General features: G+C 40.2%; 1 protein-coding gene across 5 annotated transcripts in view; it reads left to right on the top strand.

Annotated features, from left to right (window-relative positions):
• Positions 1 to 1,789: 1,789 nt before the first annotated feature.
• The window catches only part of MPV17 (mitochondrial inner membrane protein MPV17), a 1,215,652-nt gene continuing 1,195,661 nt past the window's right edge, over positions 1,790 to 21,780 (top strand). The window contains exon 1 of one of the 5 annotated variants that reach the window (XM_044075476.1): positions 1,790 to 1,887. The gene's annotated coding sequence lies outside the window, so the exon portion shown is untranslated. Of the gene's footprint in view, positions 1,888 to 2,486; positions 2,692 to 21,780 lie in introns of those variants that run through there. The other 4 variants (XM_044075472.1, XM_044075473.1, XM_044075475.1 and 1 more) reach the window with 4 other exon arrangements.

Raw genomic sequence — 21,780 nt, 5'->3', positions numbered from 1 at the left:
TGTACCTCACAAGACATCTACAACAACTGGAAAGGCCGCAGAAATACCTCACAAAGAGGATTACCGGCCTCAAACAGATGCCCTACGCAAACCGTCTCAAAAAACTGCAGCTTTACTCCGTCACATATCGCCTACTCAGAGGCAATCTCTGCCTAACACACAAAGCTATGTCAAACCCAGAGCTTTTAGACATGCTTCACTTAAAGAAATCCCAATCCCTACGAGCTACACGCTCTAGGGACCTAAACCATGTCATCACAATAAACAGAACATGCTGGAGGGATAGATTCCTATCCCAGAGACTTCCCATGCTCTGGAACAAACTACCTATCTATATCAAACAAAGCTCCTCATTAGCACTCTTCAAGAAAAATCTTGATGACTGGATGGGAGATAGGAAATTCACCCCGGGGATCACTTCTGTGGCTCTACTCGACAGTGGCACAGGAAAATAATTTTCTTGAGTGGCGAAAGCCAGGGTACCTATACAGGCCCTAGGGCCAACAGCCTAGTACCTACCTATGAACCTTAAATTGTCTTTAATAGTTACACAAAGTTATAAATAAGCTTTTAGTTTGGCAAAAAGTGAAGTTCTGTCTTTTGCACTGGCCGTGGGTATGTTTTGTCCTGCAAAATCTCAGATTTCTACAAAACATGTTCCATTTGGGCATGTGAAAAGGTGGCAACTCTACCCTTTTCAGCCATGACATGACCTCCAAAGGAGCAGCATAAAAGAGAAACTTACGAATTAACAAGCTTATTTGCATTAAAGCAAACGAAACACTACTGTATACATTAAGCATGTACGCAAAAGCCGACCTTATTACAGTGGTGTAGGGAGTCAAGCTGCACTTGAAAGCACAAGGCATGCATGATCACTTTTGTATAACAATTATATATATTGTCATGGCAGTGTACTGGCCATAAGCAACAAGTTGTAAGACAATACTTTGTTCGTTACTTCTTTCATACCAAACAGTAAAGGGTTATCTCAAAAAGCATCTGCCTTTGGGGAGGGGGTGAAAAGGCATTCTCTGTAAATATCTTTTTAAGAACGGCAAGACGAAAAATATTGTGACAATTTTTTCGCTGTCATAACAAACATCACAGGGATAAAGTTCATATGGTACTAAAAATTGTTCATTTCACGTCTGGTTGGACATAAACATGGGCGCTGAGTTAAAATGCGGGGCCGTAGTTTAAGTGATATTTATCTCGGAACCCAAAATTCATAGTTGCTGTCCTTTAATTGTAGACGTACTACGGCTTCGAGAAGTCGTATTCTCAGATATCAGAAGAAAATGCAATCAAATTAAGTACCAAATGCATACCTGACTACACCTGTCTGGGGAAAAATGCACTTACACTCAAGATAACATCATAACTCTCAACTTCTTAGCACAAAAATCTGGACAAAGTCAAAAATAATGGGGGAACAAAGCCTCCCCCCGAAAGGGTCACGTTTTAAATATTGTGCTTATAAACTTAAAAAAAAATGCTAGACTAAAAATGTCTTGTGTTACCATGCATTTTCTGAAAGATATGAAGTTTGAAACTCAAATGCCTGTCATTATTTAATGAATTCAGTCCTCGGCGATTTGCAGCAAAATTACAAACTTTATGAGGAACAGGCCAAAAATATGAGGCAAAATCTAGACAGTGGAGAGAAACAGATAACTTGCACAAGCCTCGGCAGTTATCTTAGTATTCTTAAAAATCTCTCAACCACTTTAACAAGGACAGACGACGTTATTCGCACCACGTGCTGAGCAGAATCCAGTTAGCAGCTAGGAACGATGTACGTGCCTGTACCGTTTGAAAACTCTTATGGGAGTTGTAGTATTTGTGCTTTAAACAGTACGGGAGGTAGAATTCACACGGCAAACGGTAAGAACGTGTACAGCAAGAATGTTACGTATGGGGATTAACAAGGGGGTGATTAGGCATACATTATCGTAGAGATTCGCAGTTATTCTGTTTTAAGAGTGGCATGTTTCATTCATATACTGTCTCACTAGCACTGTTGGGTTGAATTGGTTGGTAAACTGTAGAAACAACGCATTCTGCACAGACGCAAGAGAATAACAAGTAATCACTTTCCAGTGTCTCATAATTTAGCTCCAGCATTAACTGCTGTTTTTTTTTTTTTTTTTGCCGTTCTTTGTAGTTGCCTGTCTTCTCACTTCGGTATCAGGAGTAAAGTTCTTTGGCGGTCACGTTACGTTTTTAATTCCAGGAGAGTCTCAACAGCTGTTGTCGTAAAACACCAGAATCCCTGTAGAGGGAGCTGTGAAAAATCAGCGAGTCTGCATGATCTGTTAAACTTGATTTTGTCCGTGAAAGCCACGCAACACGGCTGTCTTTCACGGGGGCGGGGTTTCTGTTAGGTCACTGGTGTTCCCTCTTGTTTTTATTGGTTTGGCTCTCTCTTGCTTTTTGTCTTGTGTATTGATCTTTTCGTCATAAAGTTTTTGATCTAGTGATAAAACGCAGAGGGATGTGTCCGTTAAATTGCGGGTTTATTATTAAAAATATCTATATTATAGCTGTTATTTTTATTAGTAATGGCACGTGTCAACTGTACCTCGTTATGAGGAGGAACGTTCCTTATTTTGACTCTTAACAATTCCGTATTTCGCTTTGAAAGGTTTTGTCACTTACACTTTAAGAATTTGGCAATAATTGTCCATGGTGAATAATACTGAATAAGATGAAAAATCAAGTAACTGTTTGAATGTATAATGTTAACGTAGTCTAACGTGCCATGAGCTTACTGGTTGAAACTGTGATAAACTGTTCCGCATTTTGCCAGTTATTTCGCATTCTTTGTGATAGTGTTCCACATTCTGAAGATTAACTCATGCCATTCTGTCAATTTCCTCCAGTTGTAATAGTTTTCATTTTTTCTGACATAGGTTCATATTAGACTATCTGCCCTAGGGCATTTATAAGCCTAGCCAGAATGTGTTTGGCTTTCGCCACCCATTTTAAATTTATTTTGCTATGCCCTTTTTTTTTTTTTTTTGCTGTCCCGTCCTACCTTACTACCATCTACCGTTCCACTACAGAAAATCTTGCTCATTTGTTATGCTATTAAAGTACATACTCTTTAAATACTTGGTTGCAATATCTATTTCTTTATTAATGTTAACACATGCTTTCTCTTCTCATGTATGCACATATAGGTTCATAGGTTCATACTAGGCTATCTGCCCTAGGGCATTTATAAGCCTAGCCAGAGTGTGTGTGGCTTTCATCACCCCTTAGGATGAGAATACTATACCCATTAGTTTACTGTGCCTCTGTCCAGCAGTGATACAGAGATGATTCCCGGGGTAAACCTACGATCTCCCATCCACTCGTCAAGATTTCTCTTGAACAGAGTCAGTGAGGGGCTCTGCCTCACATGGACTGGGATTCTGTTCCATAGTGTAGGGAGTCTCTGGGTGATGAATCTGTCCCTCCAGCACGTCCTATTTATATCCGTGTTGAGGTTTAAGTCTCTTGCTCTCGTGGCTCTGGTGGATTTGGATTTTTTGAGTTGGAGCATGTCCATTAATTCCGGGTTGGACATGGCCTTGTATGTCAGGCACAGATCACCTCTGAGCAGACGGTATGCGACTGAATAGAGCTGGAGTTTCTTCAGTCGGGCATCGTATGACATATGTTTGAGCCCCTTTATCCTTTTGGTGAGGAACTTTTGGGGTCTTTCCAACTGCTGCAGGTGTCGGGTAAGGTACATTCCGAATGGGGTGTTGTACTCAATCATTGGTCTGATAAGTGAAAAGTACAGGTGTACAATGACCTCTCCTGATCTGGATGTGAATCCCTTCATGATCAGGTGGGCAATGTAGAAGGTCTTCCTAACCACTTTGGCAATGTGAGTGTCAAAAGAGAGGTTACTGTCAACTTGGGTCCCCAGGTCCCTGATAACTTCTTCCGTGTTTAATGGATTACCACCTATGTGGTAATTAGGGGTTACCTTGTTTTCCCAAAGGGTATGACTATACATTTTTTGGCATTTAGCTTAAGGCCATGGCTGTGGCACCAGTTATCCATTTCTATGAGACCTTTCTGGAGGATGTCTGTGTCTGATGGAGTGTCAATTATGGTGCCCAGTTTGCAGTCATCTGCAAATTTTGTCAGCCACAATCCCCCTATGTTTGCCTGCACTTCAGAAAAATAAATGCCGAACAAGAGGGGGCCCAGGACTGAGCCCTGTGGGACACCGCTCGTGACCGGCTTAGAGTCTGACATGGCACCAGCAACTCTAACCCTGTGTGTTCTGTCCTTGAGCCAGTTTGCAACCCATCTTGTGACATATGGGTTTACATCTAAGCTGGTGAGCTTTTCTATAGCTTTTCTATGATGCCCAAGTGGGGTATTGTGTCGAATGCTTTTGCTAGGTCAAGGTAGGCTGTGTGAACTGCCTTACCCTCATCAATGGCCTTAGTGACTGTTTCGAAAAAGTCGACCAAGTTCAAGAGGCAGGATCTGCCCTTGACAAAGCCAAATTGGGTAGGATCCAGTGTCTGTAGGTCCCCAATGTCTTTATTTATGAGTTCCATTATGATCCTCTCCATAGCTTTGCAGACAAGGCTCGTCAAGCTTATGGGCGGTAATTTCCAGGGTCCGTAGAAGCACCGCCTTTGTGGAGTGGGACCACAGTTGCCGTACGCCATTCTTTGGGTACGTATCCTGTAGTAAGGCTAAGATTAAACAGCAGCCTTATGTGTGGGTTTAGTTCCTCATTGAGTTCGTGTAGCACACAGCCGGGGACACCGTCCGGTCCCATTGATGCTGTGTTTTTTGCTTTAGAGAGAGCAGCTCTCATCTGGGCATCTGAGATGTTTGGGAGGCTAGACTCTGGTGGGATAGATATTTCTCCTTTTGGGGGGGAGGGAGGGAGAAATTTGCACTGAACCTGTCTGCCAGTATGTTGGCAATGTCTGTGGGTTCAGTGATTTTTTATCATTTTGGACTAATTCTGAGCATATCTGGGAGTTTCCACCCAGGTTTCTAACATAGCTAAAGAAGGCTTTATGATTGTCTTTTGTGTCATTAGCGATTTTTCTCTCAAAGTTGGCCTTGGATGATTTTATGAGTGATCGTAGTTTTTGCTAGTATTGATCAGAGATGCCTTCCCATTTAGGGATTTTGCTCTGTCATGTAGTAGCTTTCTCCTCTTGTTGTAGAGTTTGTTTATGGCTGGAGTCCACCAGACCGGGCGCCTGCCTTTGGTGGAAAAGGTCTTGATTTTATTAGGGATTGCTTGATCCATACATTCCTGGAGGTGCTCGTAGAAGGCATTTGTAAGGGTTTCAGCAGCGTGGGTTGTGGTTTCCACTGGCTCGGGGCCTTGAAGGATACCACTCCAGTCTTAAGAAGTGTGAAGTTTGCTTTTGAGAAGTTCTTCACTGTGGTCTTTTTGCTGGGGGTGGGGCGGGATGTGGATCTCCAGTGAGATTAATTTATGGTCTAATCTCACCAATGAGGGATATACTTCGTGTGGAGCATTTTGTCCCCATGTTTGTGATGATCAGGTCTAGTATATTTTCTCCTCTTGTGGGAATGGTGACTAGTTGTTCCATAGCATTTGAGTTTATGAACTCAAGGAACCTTTGGGCTAGGGTGTTGGGGCTTGAGTAATGTTCCCAGTCTATGTTTGGGTAGTTGAAGTCACCCAATATGATGGTGTTTGGAGAGACATTTATACTCTCCAGTGTCTTCAGGAAGGCTGTGTGGGTTTCCTGAGTTTGAGAAGGTGGTCTGTAGCATGTTACAAACTGTAGGGCAGTTTTACCTATGGTTAATTGCACCTGGATGGTCTCCGATGCTTTGTGCGTTGCCACTAACCTGGAGGTGTGGGTATCCTTTATGAATATGGATACTCCCTCCTTTTGTAGTTCGGTCCGGATTTTGGGGCTGGAACGCATGATATGAGGTATAACCTGATAGTGCTGGGGTGCTCTCAGGAGCCTTGAACCAGGTTTCAGTCACAGCACAAACATCGATGTTCTCCATACTGAGGAGGGCTTTGAGGGCGTGCATCTTGAGGTTTAGACTTCTGGCATTGAGCAGTATTACCCTTAGTTTTTCTCCATTTTTGTTTTCTAGGGCGGTAGGTTTATCATTTGAGCCTTGCCTAAAAAGGCACTATGGGGTGGCAAGAGCCTTTGCCAATATCCGAAGCCCAGGGTGACAGGTGCAAGCCGTCCCTTGAAGCAGCGTGGCTTGTCAAGCATGTCATCCCAGGCAGACAGACATTGGATCCCCTTAGAATGACACCAGTAATTAAGCCAATTATTAAAGCTGATCATTTTGTCTCTGTATTGTGGCATCATTCTTGGTGAGGGTAGGATACTGCTCAGGGTCAGGGTCATACCGGCCTGGGCTACATAATCTGAGAGCTCCTCTATGTCTCTTTTCATGTAGTCCAGGGAGGTGCGTCTCAGGTCGTTCACACCGGCATGGACAATGACTGAGTCATACTTGTACTTGCTGTGGAGTGACCTGAGTGCTTGTGTTATGTGGCGGATTCTAGCGCCTGACAGGCAGCTAACTGTGATCTTTTCCTTGTTCAGTCTGGTGAGTGGGACGTCAGTGTGTCTGACTATGGAGTCACCTATAACAAGTGTGTCTGGCATTGTGTTTGGCCTTAAGGGCTGTGACTGTTTAGCACACTGACTTTGAGAACTATGTGTTGCATGTCTTATGTCTTGAGGTGGCAGTTGCTTGGGTGTCTGCTTTGGAGGCCTCTGTAGTTTTGGTAGATTTTTGATCAGTGCCTCCGAGTATGTCTTTGTGTGTTTATGTGTTTGTTTTGCAGTTGTGATAGTTCTATGTGAAACTGGGTTTGTGGTGTGCGTGGTTTACTTCTCCTCCTGTCTGGTCTTGACAGTCCTGAGTTGAGAGAGCTCAGCCTCCAGTTTGGCTATATAGTTGCATCTCTCACATGTATTTGTGTTTTGTGGGAGAAGGAGTGGGTTGTCTGTGTACATGAGGCAATTGTAACATTGCCTCAAGATGCCCAGATTCACCAGCTAAACAGGAGAGGACGCTAGCAACTGACCCTTTGACATGCTAGAAAAAGTTTGCTGTGTAACTGAGTCAGAAGGGACCTATAGGGAAATGGGTACTCAAGGGGATTCTAGGCTAATGTAGTACTTTGTTTAGTATACAAGTACTTTACCTATATAAAAATGCTTTAGGAGCAAGTGCTGAGCTATTGAGATAGAGAATAGACTGTTTAGATTTCAAGTAGAGAAGTTCTAAGGGAAAAATTGAAGAGCAGACTTTACGGAGCCAGAAATAGTTTAACCTTGTTTAACCGGCGCTGCCCGATGGTGCTCTATGGGCAACTCCGCGCCAAAGCGCGCTAAAGCGGGCTTTATAGCAGGGGGTTGAAAAGACCTAGGAATTGACCCAAAATGGCCAATAGACTACAAGTTTCTGGCTGGAACCACTGCTCTAGGGACAAATAGGCTGCTCAGTGCTCCCCACTCCCACTGGTGAACAAAGAAGCTTCCCTTTATCCAAATAAGGATATGGAATAGCACAGGAACCAAGCCAAAGCCCAGAGATAAGCAAACTCTGAAGACTGGACTATTCTAGTTCAGTAAGGTGGGAAAACAAGATTTTTTTTTTTACAGAAAACAGAGGAAAAACAGACAGTAAATGCTTTTAAACGGCTAGCGCACTTGAGTGTGTTAGCCTACAGGTAAAATTAAGCAACAAATAACTTTTTTAAAAGTGCAAAACAGTTAAATCAACACAAAAACAGTTTAAATAGAATGCAGAGCTGTATAAACAGGTGAAAATGCAGTCGCTAAGCAGTAAATAATCAAAAAGCCAGAAAAAAATACTTAAATCAGGAAAAAGTCACTCTTTTGCTCTCTGCTGCTTGTAGAACTCTGCAGGACACCACAAGGAGCTGTGCTGAGTTGAATACAAGCGAAAAAGCGCGCTAAAGCGGGCTTTATTACAGGGGGCTGAAAAGAGCTAGGAATTGACCCAAAATGGCCAATAGACTACAAGTTTCTGGCTGGAACCACTCCTCTATGGACAAACAGGCCGCTCAGTGATCCCCACTCCCACTGGTGAACAAAGACGCTTCCTTTTATCCAAATAAGGATATGGAATAGCACAGGAACCAAGACAAAGCCCAGAGGTCAGCAAACTCTGAAGACTGGACTATTCTAGTTCAGTAAGGCGGGAAAACAAGATTTTTTTTTTTTGTTTTTTGTTTTTTCCTTTTTTGCAGAAAACAGAAGAAAAACAGACAGTAAATGCTATAAATGCTTTTAAACGGCTAGCGCACGTGAGTGTGTTAGCCTACAAGTAAAATTAAGCAACAAATAACTTTTTTAAAAGTGCAAAACAGTTAATCAATATGCCTTTTCTTACTAACCACTGTTCACCCCCTGTCATTTCTAGACACTCTTTTTCGACATTATTAATCATTTTCTCAACTATCCACTATCTCTATATATCTGTTTTGAATTCATGTATTTTTCTAGTTTTCTCAGCTTTGCTTCCGCATCTCTCTCTTCACCTCCTTTAAGTTAAACATAGCTCTCTCCCTAGACAAGCTGTTTTCTTGGTTACTCTTTATTATATCATACTGTGTATTTTAGTTGTAAAAGTGATTATGCATACAACTCTTACTTTATGCAGTGTCTATAAAAATGACATCTCATATCAAATGTTTATATTTGCTATATTGTACTGTTTTGTTTTCATCTAATATGTTGGAACTTTTCTCTCTGGGCCCCCATGGAAAACAGACTATTGCCTAGTTAGACTTTCTTGGTAAACAAATGTCAGTAAATATATTAGCGAAAAGTTCAGACAATATAAATTGCTTGAGTAGTAACAGTAACTTTCATCATCACATTGGATTTTTTTGTCCATAATTCTGTGTTAAAGAATGAAAGCTATTATTTACAACTTGCAAAAGTGGCCTAATGGTTAAGATGTTTGCCTTACACAGACAAACAAGGGATAACTGGCTAGGCTTAAAATGGCTCGCAAGGGCAGTTAGCTTAGTACTAATCTATGAACCTATGAACCTATATAATTTTTTTATAACATAGCAAGACTAATTAATTTTGCATATCTTCTTTTCTGGAATGCACATGTGAGTTATTCCCAAATGCTGTCAGTAACTAACAGCCTCTAAATTTTCTAAGTAACTGCTCGATCCCTAACGATAAAATCCTTTCTAAAACTCTATCACTCACCTAACCTTGCAGTTCTGTCTCTAATCCTAAAACACAACACTAAAAATGTAACCCAGCCTCTCAAAAAATGAACTTCAATATACAGTTCAGAAGCTGCGTACTTTTCATTTTCTCGACATAACTTGTGGTTGCATTACTTCCTTACAATAACCTTCACTAGTATGGGTCAGGGTGGCACTTCATAAATAGTACTGCACATTATAATCGCAGATTATTTTATTCCTGAATGAACGTTCATTAATGGGTGTAACATAGAATATTTTCCAGAGTTTGGGCACATAGATTTCAACAATTGATCTGTTTATGAGAGTGGAGACTGGGATAGCAATAGCATCTGCTGTGAGTTTCAAGAAATAGCTGGGGAGTAGGTAGGCTGCTGTTGATGAGGTTTTTAGTTTGGAGAGCATGCTTTTGATTGAAGTGGTGGAAACTGTTTTGAGGGTAAAGCTTATATTAGTGTTATTTGTGTTGGGCAATTTTCTGTTAAATAATTAAGACATGCTACAATAATGATGTTATTTGGTTGTGAATGAAGTAACTTTTGAATGAGTATGCCAAGCAGTGTCCAGGCTCCAGTTTCCAATATTCATGGAAACTCTAATAGGTGCATTTTTGTTGAAAGACTAAGAGCAAGGATTTTCTTTTACAGTAAATTAGTGATTGCTTTCACAAAGATGCGATTGGGAGAATGGTAAGTATTCTTATTACATCCATTCTCCTCTTTGTATTTGAACTTTAAGTTTGCCTTACATGTGAACAAACTGTATTTTCCTTTAATCACACCTATAAGGTGAAGGTGGGTAGTGCCCTCTTTTTAATCTCCGTCTAGCTAGCTCTAAAGGAGAGGGTGGTTAAGGGGGTGCTAGCCTCCTTTTCAAACACAATTAATGATACAGTTTGCCATAGCTGATTGAAGTTGTGTGTCCCAAAGCACAAATGCTTCATTTAGAAAGTCATGCAATTGGAGTGGCAGCTTGTTTCTCAAAATAGTTTAGGCATAGCATATCAGTATTGTAAAATTAATGCCAACAACTTGATTAGAATTGCTGCATAAAGGAGGATCATAAAGTTAATTTGTGGGTTATTTGAATCTTGATTATTGGACTTTCAGCACTGTACACATTTATATTTTAAAATGTAAATTCTCAGCATGGACTGTTTTCACAGTAAAACTAATATGTTCATGTATATGTTTCAGTATAGCCCTTCATGGACATAATATATGTTTTAATAAAACTCTAGAAACATTTTTCCTTTAACAACTGACTATAAGTGATGTTGCCCCATTGTGTAAATGTTATATAAAAACAATTTGCACTGTAGTCTGTCTGTATGCATTCCAGAAGCATATTTATGATGCCACTGTATGTTAAGACTATATGTTACTTCTAATATAATACAAGATTGTCCAGTTTAAAGTTGCTGTAAGTTAAAAGAACTACTAGACAAACAGTTACTGAATATTCAAGAATAATTGAAATACGTGAAATAATTTTGCAATTCTAATTAGTAGACACCTTTGTAAATACTGTAGTTGTTGATTGTGTCACTTGTTTTCTTGTATTGTTATTTACACTTCTGTATTGCAGTTTTTGTCAGTGATTATAAGCTTGTTAAAATTTAATAAAAAAACTTGGTACTTGCGTATTATCACAACCAGATTTTCGCAGTTCCGAATTTCGCATACTTCTATAGAAAGGAGGCTATGAAACACTGCAATGTGGTATTTACTGTGTTTACTGCTGTGGATTAAGTTTGCATTGCCTTCAGGAAAAGAAACATTTCCGAAAACCCTCTTCCAGTTTTTGCATGCATTACACATGCACACTTATGTTATCACGTCTGCTACCGTTCTGATGAACGGATTCCTTGCACTGAATGGAAGGCTTCCTTCAGAGAAGGCAAAACATTCCTGATTTTGCCTCGTGCTTTTGCCCTACCCGTCGTAAAATGTTAGAGTTTCTGGTGAAGGGGTGAGGATTACAGACATGTCAATAATACCTGACAAGTTTCATACTTTGTGTTTTAAAAAAATGCACTTTGATGTTAAGCATTGTGTTTTATTAACTTTTAAAGTGAATTAGAGTAATATCAAAGAAAGGTTCCTGATTACTCCCGATTACTTTTTGGATTTGCCCCTGATTCTTCAGCAAATAAAGCAAGATCCATGTAAGTATGAAAATCTTAAGCCTGGCATTATGGACAAACGGTAAACATCAGCGATTCGCAAGAAAATGAAACATTTTACGAAAGGCAGGGCAAACGTTTCGGTAACATGCAGTTACAGGAGAAATGAGGCACGTCATCCACAAGTACAAAATTTCACCCGTACTCCTCTTCTGGGCTCATACCCACTGAGACTAATGCTTAATTCTCAACAGATCCCTTTTTAGGTTAAGCAACCTGTTTCCACGCACACCGACAGAATAATGTCAGTGCGGAAATCTGGTTGCGATAATACACAAGTACCAAAAACTTTTTAATAAAGAAAATATAAGTAAATATGTTACTGGGAAAGTTAAGCCTTCCTCCTCACAAAGCACACAGAGTCCCAAAGTCATGGATGCTGAACCAGTAAGGCAGACATTGACCCAACCAAACATTCTAGTTGCAGGTGATTCCATTGTAAGTCATACAGATGTATCTCTTACCAGGCTGAACTAGAAAAGAGTGATGGTTAGTTGCTTTTTCTGTGCCAGGGTACATCAGTTCATACATGCACACAGGTCCTTGAACGACAAGTACCAGCATGACTGTGTCACAGTGCATGTAGGTGTCAGTGACTTGAGGTGTACCTTGCTGAACTCTATGAAAAGAGACATGATAGAAATCTCAGGTTATATGTTCCTGGCAGGTATGAACCTAGCATTGAGCAGCATTCTACTGTCTCTGAGGATTACACTGCAATATGAGCAAAAATAATCAACTTTAATAATTGGCTTATCATTTGAATGGGGGGGGGTCAGTTTGTCTGCCTGGGAGGATATGATCGACAGACTGCGCCACTTCTTCAGGGATGGTTTGCATCTGTCCCCTCTAGGATTTTGATTATTGGCAAAGATATTATCCATCCCAACAGTGCCTTTTTTAGGCAATGTCAACCTGATAAACTTACTAACTGAAGGAAGCAAGCAAAGGAAAATATGAAAGTGTTACTGATCAATGCTAGGAGCCTAAACAAGAAGCTCCTTGTGCTACAATCCCTTCTCAAACTGAATGGCGTAGACATCTGTGTAGTGACTAAAATGTGGTTTAAAATGGCAGAGGGCAGTCCAGCTGTGCAGGGCTATAATGCCTTCCACACATTTAGACCAGCTACTATGCAGGAGGGAAAAAAGGCAGAGGTGTCTCAATCTTCCTCCAAAAGAGACTCGCATCAAAGTTGGTATAGTAGCATGTTGCACCTCCTCTGCATTACTAATGGACACTGGCAGCTTCTAAATGCTTTATCCCATGCATGGATCCCCTCAAATTGTCTGTGATATGATCCCAGTTATTGTTACTAGGGATAATATATAATTATTGACCATGGGATGGGCAAGGTCAATCTTAATACAAATGGGATAGGTTAATTCAAGCTCCACAAGGGAAACTGTCTAGGTTTAAAATGCCCTGCAAAGGCAGCTGTCCTAGCACTCCCCTATGAACCTATAAGAATACAGTAATCCTTGTCTTCATGTTTAAAGAACTTCATTTTCAGAATTATTTTAAAGTGTAGCAAAATTGAGTTAGCAACCCAATTTAAGACTTTGTAGATTAGATTACTTTATTAGTTAACTTCTCTAAAATTTCTGAAATACATGTTATTTGTATGAAGATATTTGTTTTGAATTTAAAAATAAAAATAGTGACTGTTTTTATCTGTGCAGAGCTACAAAGATGTACTTCAGAATGCTGCAAAATATGTATTCAAATATTTCAGCACACTGAAATGTACTGCAGTAAAACTAAAGCTTGCGGCATTATTAGAGCTTGCTAATACACCCTAACATGACATTTGCACCAAGGAAATGCCTTTCCATTTTGAATTACTATTCTCTGTTTAAATATTGCTTAATATCTTCCATGTATTGTCAGATGTAGAATCTTCACGTTCTTCATTTTGAGTATATTTGTATATTGTACTTGGCACCCATGTTTGATTTTCCTTTTTTTTGTACTTGCAAATCGTTTGTATGTTTACATGTATATTTAATGTGTTTCTGCCTGTGACCTGGGTATTAGCTGAAAAGGATGTACGGACTAGCTTATCCACCTGGCTAACAAATAAAGTTAATATAACAGTGGGAAATGCATAATGCAGATAATGCATAAAAGTTGGGTAGGGTATTCTGTATTTGTTTATTTTTTTTATAGATTTTTCACAGAAGAAATTGTCACCATGTTTAATGAATCTAGTTCTAAAACGTGGAAGACTTCTTAGAATATGCAGTCATAGAATTTACCACAATTTCCCATTTTGTAATAGAATAACGTATAGCAATGTGATGTTGGTAACAGTAGTACCTTTCTACTTGCTGAATGCCATTATTTTCTTTTTAAAACTGCTTATAATATGCAGTCAGCGAATTATCTGAGTATTTTAGTAGTCATACAGTGTGTATGAATGTGATGCTGATAGTAATAAGTTTTACTTTTTTAAATGCCATCATTTTTGTACTGTAGAGTCCCATATAGATTCTGTAGTGTAGTGGTTATCACACCTGCTTCACACACACACACAGGGTCCTGTGTTCATTAACCAGCAGAGCCATTATCAGCATGAAAGGCGATGGTGAACAGACTACACTGCTTTGCCAGGGATGGTCTGCACCTCTCCCCTCTAGACTTTTGAATATTAGCTAAAACATTGTTCTTCCTCATAGTGCATTTTTTAGGGAATGTCAAACTGAAAGTACTTCTGACATAGCAAATCACAACCAAGAAAATCTAAAGGAGTTACTGCTCAGTTCTAGGAGTCTAAACAAAAAACTCCAGTCCCTACAAGTTGTTCTTACTCTAAAGAATGCTGAAGTGGCGATAATGCCTTCCACACATTTAAACCAGCTGCTACACAGACTGGGACTAAAGGTGGAGGTGTCTCGATTTAGATAAAAAAATAAATATACCTCAAGACTGGTCAGACAGGGCAATGCATGTGAGCTTTCCAAGGTTCATATCAACATAGGCAAAATCCCATACCACTTCCTTGCAAGCTGTAGGTTCCCCTCTGTGGCCCAGGAAATCCATAACTTGTATGTAAATGTATTGGAAACAGAATCCAACCCAATACCTTATATATTAGCGACTTTAATTACTTCACTATTAACTGGGAATCATATACGGCACCAAATGTACAGGCACAGAGATTCCTGGATTTTATAAGCACAGACTCCCTGGACCAGATTGTTAATACACTGACCAGGGGTGCAAACATACTGGATCTGGTTCTTACTAATATGGGAGAGTGCTGCACACCCCCTAGTGTTATGTCTTCTCTGGTAAGGTTACCACAAAATGGTCTCCTTTGAAGTAAAAATAAAACCTGGAAACCCAGCTAAACCTGGAATGTCAGGAACTACTCTAAGGCTAACTTTCTAGTATTAAGTGATAAACTGGCAACATTTCAAGCCCCCATAAACCCTGAGAACACTGCTGCCTAAGTGGAACTGTTCACAGAATCCCTATACAAGCATGTTAATAGCTGTCCAGAGGTAGCTGTACCAACCAGGGAGAAGTACATAACTAACTCAATAAAACAAGGCACCCTGGTAGAATCACAACATCAATAGGCTGTATAACAAAAGGAAGAAAATCATGGCAAAAATTAGGAGGTGTATCACCCAAAAGGATAAAAGCACTCTCATCAAACTAAATGAACAACTAATAGAACAAATAGTCTAAAAAAGCCAAATCTTAGGCAGATTTGGCCTCCCAGGCCAGATACAACCACAAGACATTATTTACCTATGTTTGCAACCTCAAAAGCAATGCACAATTGTGTGCAGAGCACATTGTTAATGGAGCCACCTATACTGTGGCAAAAAAAAAAAAAAAATAAAACACACAAAAGAAAGCATATAAAGTGAAGGATCAGATGAGAAGGCAAGAAATGTGGAAAAGGTATAAAAATAGTTGCAATTATAGAAAACTGGAACAACCCCATGTTGATCAGGACTAATTGCAAGTATGGTTAAGGAGAGGTGAATGATTGCAAGTATGGTTAAGGAGAGGTGAATTGAAACCAAAGGATGAAAGGTTAATATTGGCAGCCCAAGATAGTGGACCACCTACACATTGGTTTACAAAGTCCATTGAACATGTGGGATAAACAGACAAATGTAGGTTTTGTAAAACAGAATTGGAAACAAGTTGCACACCTTGTTGCTGGTTGTGACATATTAATGGCAGAAGGACTGTATATTGAAAGGCATAATAATGTGTCAAGACTGTTACACTGGGATTGTGCAAACATTTATAATATTGAAGTAGCTGAAAAACACTGGAAACATGAGCCACAAAGTGTCATAGAAAATGATTGTCAACATCACATGGGATTACCCTTGCCAAAAGTTCAAATGATAGATGTGAGAAAACCAGATGTAATGGTCCATAAAAGAAGACAAAAGTAGCATTGGTCATTGAAATCACTACACACATTGACTAGTGTCTTTTGTACAGAGAGACAGAAAGTCATAAAATATCAGGATTTGCAGGCAAAAACGAGAGCAGTGTAGAAGAAAGATACCCAGACAGTTCCAATACTAGTATGAGCAACAGGTCTTGTAAAAAAGAATCTACAGTCATATTTAGATATGTTACCGATGCATGTAACTCTGTATGAGTTGCAGGAGTCATTACTGGGCACATTGTGAGTGCTGGGAAGAACACTTCTGGCTGACATCAAAGATTGAAACAGTACTAATTTCATGAACTTTAATCATACTGTGATTGAGGAATGAGGTCAATTCCTGTCATGGTATTAGAAACCCAAAATATTTGGAGAAATTAAAAAAAACAAGCCAGAGGATAAAGAAAACATACTGGCTGACAAATTTAGATCCAACTTTTCCCATCTCTCCCATCCTACTGGTATTTCTATACTTTGGAACATTTCTCAGGATTTGTTAACTTATTTCCAAGGGTTCCTGATACTGCTGGAGTTCTTCCTTTTTTGTAAAGCATTTGTTACTGCACCTGAGCTTAAAAGCAGTTCATTTTACCTTAAGAGGGTTTTTTCTGCACTCTGGTGGGAGCAGAGGACTGATTCAACCCATTAAAGCTGGGAACTGCTTGTGGAAGGCTTATTGTGTGTTTATCTACTTATTTACACAACACCCTACCCACTTTGTTTACTTATCACCATGTACCTCCTTCGTTTTCTAACCTTTCTGTTTCTCATTCTGTTCTACCTCACTTCTTATTACACACAACGTAATCTTCACCCTAACTCCCCTACATTGTCCTATTCTACTACTTCCATCTCTCAATACTCTTTCCCTATATCTCCCACTCTCTTCTCCTGTACTGAACACACTCTCCCCAAAATCAGACACCTTCCTAAAACCATTCCACTTTATAATAACAAGCTGAAAGTTCTCCTTCCTCACCCCATTATATCACTCTTATACCACCTCTGCAACACTCTTCAACTGTCTGGTGATATTCATCCCAACCCAGCCCCCCACAGCAACCTCTCTACTCCCTCCAACACTACTCACCCATTCCTGAATGTACCAGTCCCCAATGTCCAACATATCTCGTTCTACTCCATCAGTATCCATAGCATTCGTAACAATCATCAGAATTTCACTCTTGGATTTGTCATTACTCCCCTAACATAATTTCACTCACTGAAACATGGCTGAAACCACATAACACAGGTAATGAATTTCTTCCCCCTGGCTACAACATCTTACATGTAGACCGAAAACATAAGAAAGGTGGAGGTGTAGCTGTTATGTTCTCCAACCTTCTAACCTTATCCCCCATTACCAAACCACCTCCTTCTTTTCACTCTGCTGAACTTATTGCTAATTTCAAACTAAACCACTTCAAAACCCTAAGTATAGCATCAATCTGTATGCCACCAGGAGATAACATACCTTTACTAGAACAGATTCTACACTGGATGGTAAACACTATACCTAATGAAAAAATCATTCTAGATGTTGTTACTATAAATTGGCTAGCTCTCACCTTTATGGCTTTACTCAACTTATCTCTTCTCCCACTTTCTTCATAAACTGCTGTGTCCTTTTCCGCCTTAGATTGGATTCTTGTCTCCCATCCAAACCTCTATCACCACCCTGAATCTCTGCCATCTACAGTTGGTGATCATTCTCCAATTAGAGTTCAAAATTTTTACCCAATCTCTCTAGACCCCATAAATTTTTAGAATGCCATAAATTAACCAACTTTAACTTTGATACTTTTAATAACTGTCTTGCTGCTATTGACTAGTCCTTCCTCTTTTACCTTTCTCTTGATGAAGCTGTTTACCAATTTAACTCCATCTTCTTAAACACACTTAACTCTCTAGCTCCTTCCAGAATTGTGAGAGTCAAATCACACTGCTCACCAAGTCAACCCGGTCCCTAATGCTAAATAGAGATTCAGCATGGAAACTCTGGATAAAAAGAAAACAAATCTGATATACACTTTCAAAAATTCAAGGAATTACTTAACCTCACCAAAAACACATTAATCTTGGCAAAAAAAAAGTCTAACCTCTCAACCTAGAAATCCCCAAAATTTCTGGAAGGCAGTCAACCAAATTCTCCACCCCGGTAATCCCTCAAAACCTAACCCATGCCCTACCTTCAATACCTTCTTTATCAATGCTGTAAGCAAACTGATGCCTACATCCAACCCTTCCTTTCCCTCACCTCCTACCACTCCCCTACTACATAACTCCACTTTCTCACTTAGTCCCAACCCCACTGGCCACATCAAAAAACTTCTTCTCAAACCTAAACAATGTTCCCCTTCAGCTGATAACTTGCCGCCACTTTTCCTCAAGACTGCTGCAAACTCTATAGCATATCCTGTTTCCATTCTCATTAACCATTCCATCAGTGAATCCACTGTCCCAACCCTCTGGAAGAAGTTTTGCACCATACCTATCCATAAAGATAGAAACTCTGAACTATTGCCCTATTTCTATACTTTCTCCACTCCAAATTTCTTGACCATTGTGTTCACAAATAAGTCCTGTCTTGCCTTGTGTTTGAAAACCTGATCACCCCCACCACAGCACCTCTTCTGCTTTCCTTTACTTTACTAACACCATCTTCTTAGCCAGAGACAGTAATAAACTAGTATCCTGCCTCTTAGACCTTTCTAAAGCCTTTGACACTGTCTCCCATTCTATCCTCCTTTCCAAGCTCTCTCAACTTAACTTATCCCCTGCTACTATTTCCTTGTTTACCAGTTACCTCACTAACAGACAGCAATCTGTAAAATGGTTTTCAGCTTTATCCCCCTTTCTCCCTATAAATATGGGTGTCCCTCAAGGCTCTATTCTAGGTCTCCTTCTCTTTAACATTTTTACTAATCAGCTTCATACTTCTTGTTCTCAGTCATCCCTCATCCAGTATGCAGATGATTCCACTATCATTACCACTGCTGATAACCTTTCTGACTTGCTCACTAACAGCCAGACCTCTTTTAACCTCACTGAAAACTGGCTAACTAACAACCAACTCGTACTTAACCCTAAAAATACTAAACTCTTACTATTCTTACCTAAAACTCTCCATCATCTTAAATCCTCTTTCACCATTTCTTCCCTTAACAACACCTTAATCTCAACTGAACCCCATACCAAGCTGCTTGGTGTAATCATTGATGACCAACTTAAATTCGATCTTCATGTTCATACCTGTATAAAGAAAACCCACCAAAAGCTTCTTGGCCTACTTTACAGAAACTAAAAGTACCTCGCCCCTAACTCTAGATTCTCTCTTGTCCATGCTTGTCTTCTTCCTGCAATGGGAGCCGTGTACGCTCCCGTATATGCTGTGCTATTTATGGATTATTTTGAGAAAATTAAATTGTATAACATGCCGTTTTATAAGAACAAGGTGGTATTTTTTTAAGAGATGTAAGTGTCACTGCTCAACAGAGGCACAGCAAAATAATGGGTATAGTTCCCCATACTAAAGGGGTGGCGTAAGCCACAAAACTATGGGCTAGGCTTGTAAATGCCCTCGGGCAGATAGCCTAGTATGAACCTATGAACCTATATTCATTTGTAGAGGAGACATGGAAGAGTTTGGAAACTTCATTAACATGTTGTAGGATAATCATTTTGACTTAGAATTCACATATAGGACAAGCAAAGAGGCAATACATTATTTGGACTTGGAGTTCTTTGTGGATGACAATTTTAGGGTGGCTCATAGACCTTATATTAAGGAAACGGCTGTGAACAATTTTTTGACAGCAGACAGTATGCACCCCCTCACCCATCGTTTGGCATCTTTTACCATGTGGTGAGTTTTTAAGGATAGCAAACCATACATCAGACAAGGATGGACTGTTGAATGAGTTCAGCTGAGTAAAAAATAGATTACATGTAAGAGGCTATCAGGAAGATGTCCTAATGGCCGCAGAAATTAAAGCCAGGAGAAAGCTAGGCCTAACATGGAGCACTAGGGAGGGAGTGAAATGTATTAGATGGCATCGGGCCAATCCAAATAATAAGATGGATGGGCAAAGTCCTCTTTTCTTTGTCACAAAATATTCTCCCTTTTCGGACAAACTAAAGGAGTTAGTGTGCAGATATTGGCCAATAGTCTTGAATGATGAAAGGTAATGGGACATCTTCCCGGAAAGGATAGTGTTTTCCTATGGGAGATCCAGTAATTTAAAAGAGCTCTTATCATATGGCAAAGTATTTAGAGCAGAAAATATCAGGGGAAGTTTTCCATGCAGAAATTGTATAGTCTGTGAGAAAATTAAAAACTTGGATGGGGTTAACATTAATGGCAAGGTCTATAAAGCCAGTGAAGTATATATGTGTGAATCTAGTGGAATTGTCTATATCATAGGCTGTGGGTGCCCACAGATAAAATGGTATGTTGGACAGACTAATAGGGCTGTCAAGAAAAGAATCATGGAACATCTAAGTGATATAAGAAGGAACAGGATAGAAAATCTGTTAGCTACACATTTTATTCAGGTACATAGTAGCTCAGTAGAAACTTTCTTTTTCAGTGTGATGGCACAGCCCAAATCTTATGATAGGGAGGTGGACACTAGTAAGTTGTTAATGTTGGAGTCCAAGTGTATAATAAACTGTAGAACACTACATCCCAAAGGTTTAAATATGGAATTAGATACCAATGTTTACAATAAGTAAACTGATATTGTCAGGTGTATGGTTGAAAATCTCACATTTTATTAATGGAAATGGAATGATGATGTTGTTGTTGTCTCATTTTAATATCGGAAGTAGGTGGGATTCATTCATCTCAGTAATTTTAAAATTATGTATAAAATATGATCTGAAGTAGGAGATTCATTTGTCTGCAACCTGTGGGTTATGGATCCAACATCGGATCCGAACCGGCATGGGTTTCCAGCTATGGATCTGAGCTCTCAGCTCCTCCCCTCACCCATAATGCCCTGCTCTCCCTACATGACCCCAGATCTAGTTTGCCGCGCTGGTGACCAGATTGGTTTCTGAGAGCTCTACAGCTAAGTGTTTATTCAACTATTTTTAGTGTTAAATTCAAAGTTTTTTCGACAGTTTTGTGTGAAAGTTTAGGTTTCCCTTATTGTAGCTTAAAGTTGTTTGGTTTTATTAACTTTTATAACTTTTAGTTTCCCTCCCCTCGCTGGTGCGTAGTGTGTGCTTGGGCCTGTGTTTGTTTGACTAGTTAACTTTTACTTTTTAGACTAGTGTAAGTAAAAAGCTAGTGTTCTTAGGATGTCTGAACAACCTAAGGCTGTTTTTTCGAAGTGCTCCGAGTGTGGCCATAAGCTTTCCCCTGCTGATGGCCACACTCGGTGCGTTCAATGCCTTGGGGTTGAACACCTCACTTCTGGATGTTCCATTTGTGCAGGGTTCAACCCCAGGGCATTGAAGGAGCGGAGGTCTAAGCTGGTCCTGGCGGGACTTTTGCCCCCGGACTCGGCTCCGGATTCCGCTCCTTCGGGGGGTACCGTGTCTATGGTTCCCTCCTCTCCGGCTCCCCCTCCTCCACCTGGGACTCAACCTCCCTCTAGTGGTTTGGAGGGGAGGGAAGCAAGAAAGAAGGATCGGAGGGAGAAGCACCATAAGCGGCGGGCCGAGACCTCTGTTTCTGCCCCGCCTGCCAAGTGGGCTTCTCCTCCGGCCTCCTTATCTGCTGATTCTCCCCCTCCTTGGCTCCGGTCTCCTGTGTGCTTTTCACCGGGACCTGAGGAGGAGGAGACCCGATCTCTGTCGAGGCTATCGAGGAGGCACTCAAGGCCTACCTCGGTAGCCTCGTCGAGATCTACGTACAGTTTATCTGATGCTGATCTGGACCGGATGATGAGAAGGTTCATCCAGGCCCAGATGCAGATGGAG

Source organism: Protopterus annectens, chromosome 6.part1, assembly GCF_019279795.1.
Source record: "Protopterus annectens isolate FY-2018-M chromosome 6.part1, PAN1.0, whole genome shotgun sequence".
Lineage (NCBI taxonomy): Eukaryota > Metazoa > Chordata > Ceratodontiformes > Protopteridae > Protopterus > Protopterus annectens.
Note: the sequence above shows the minus strand (reverse complement) of the source record. Positions and strands in the feature narration are given on the sequence as shown.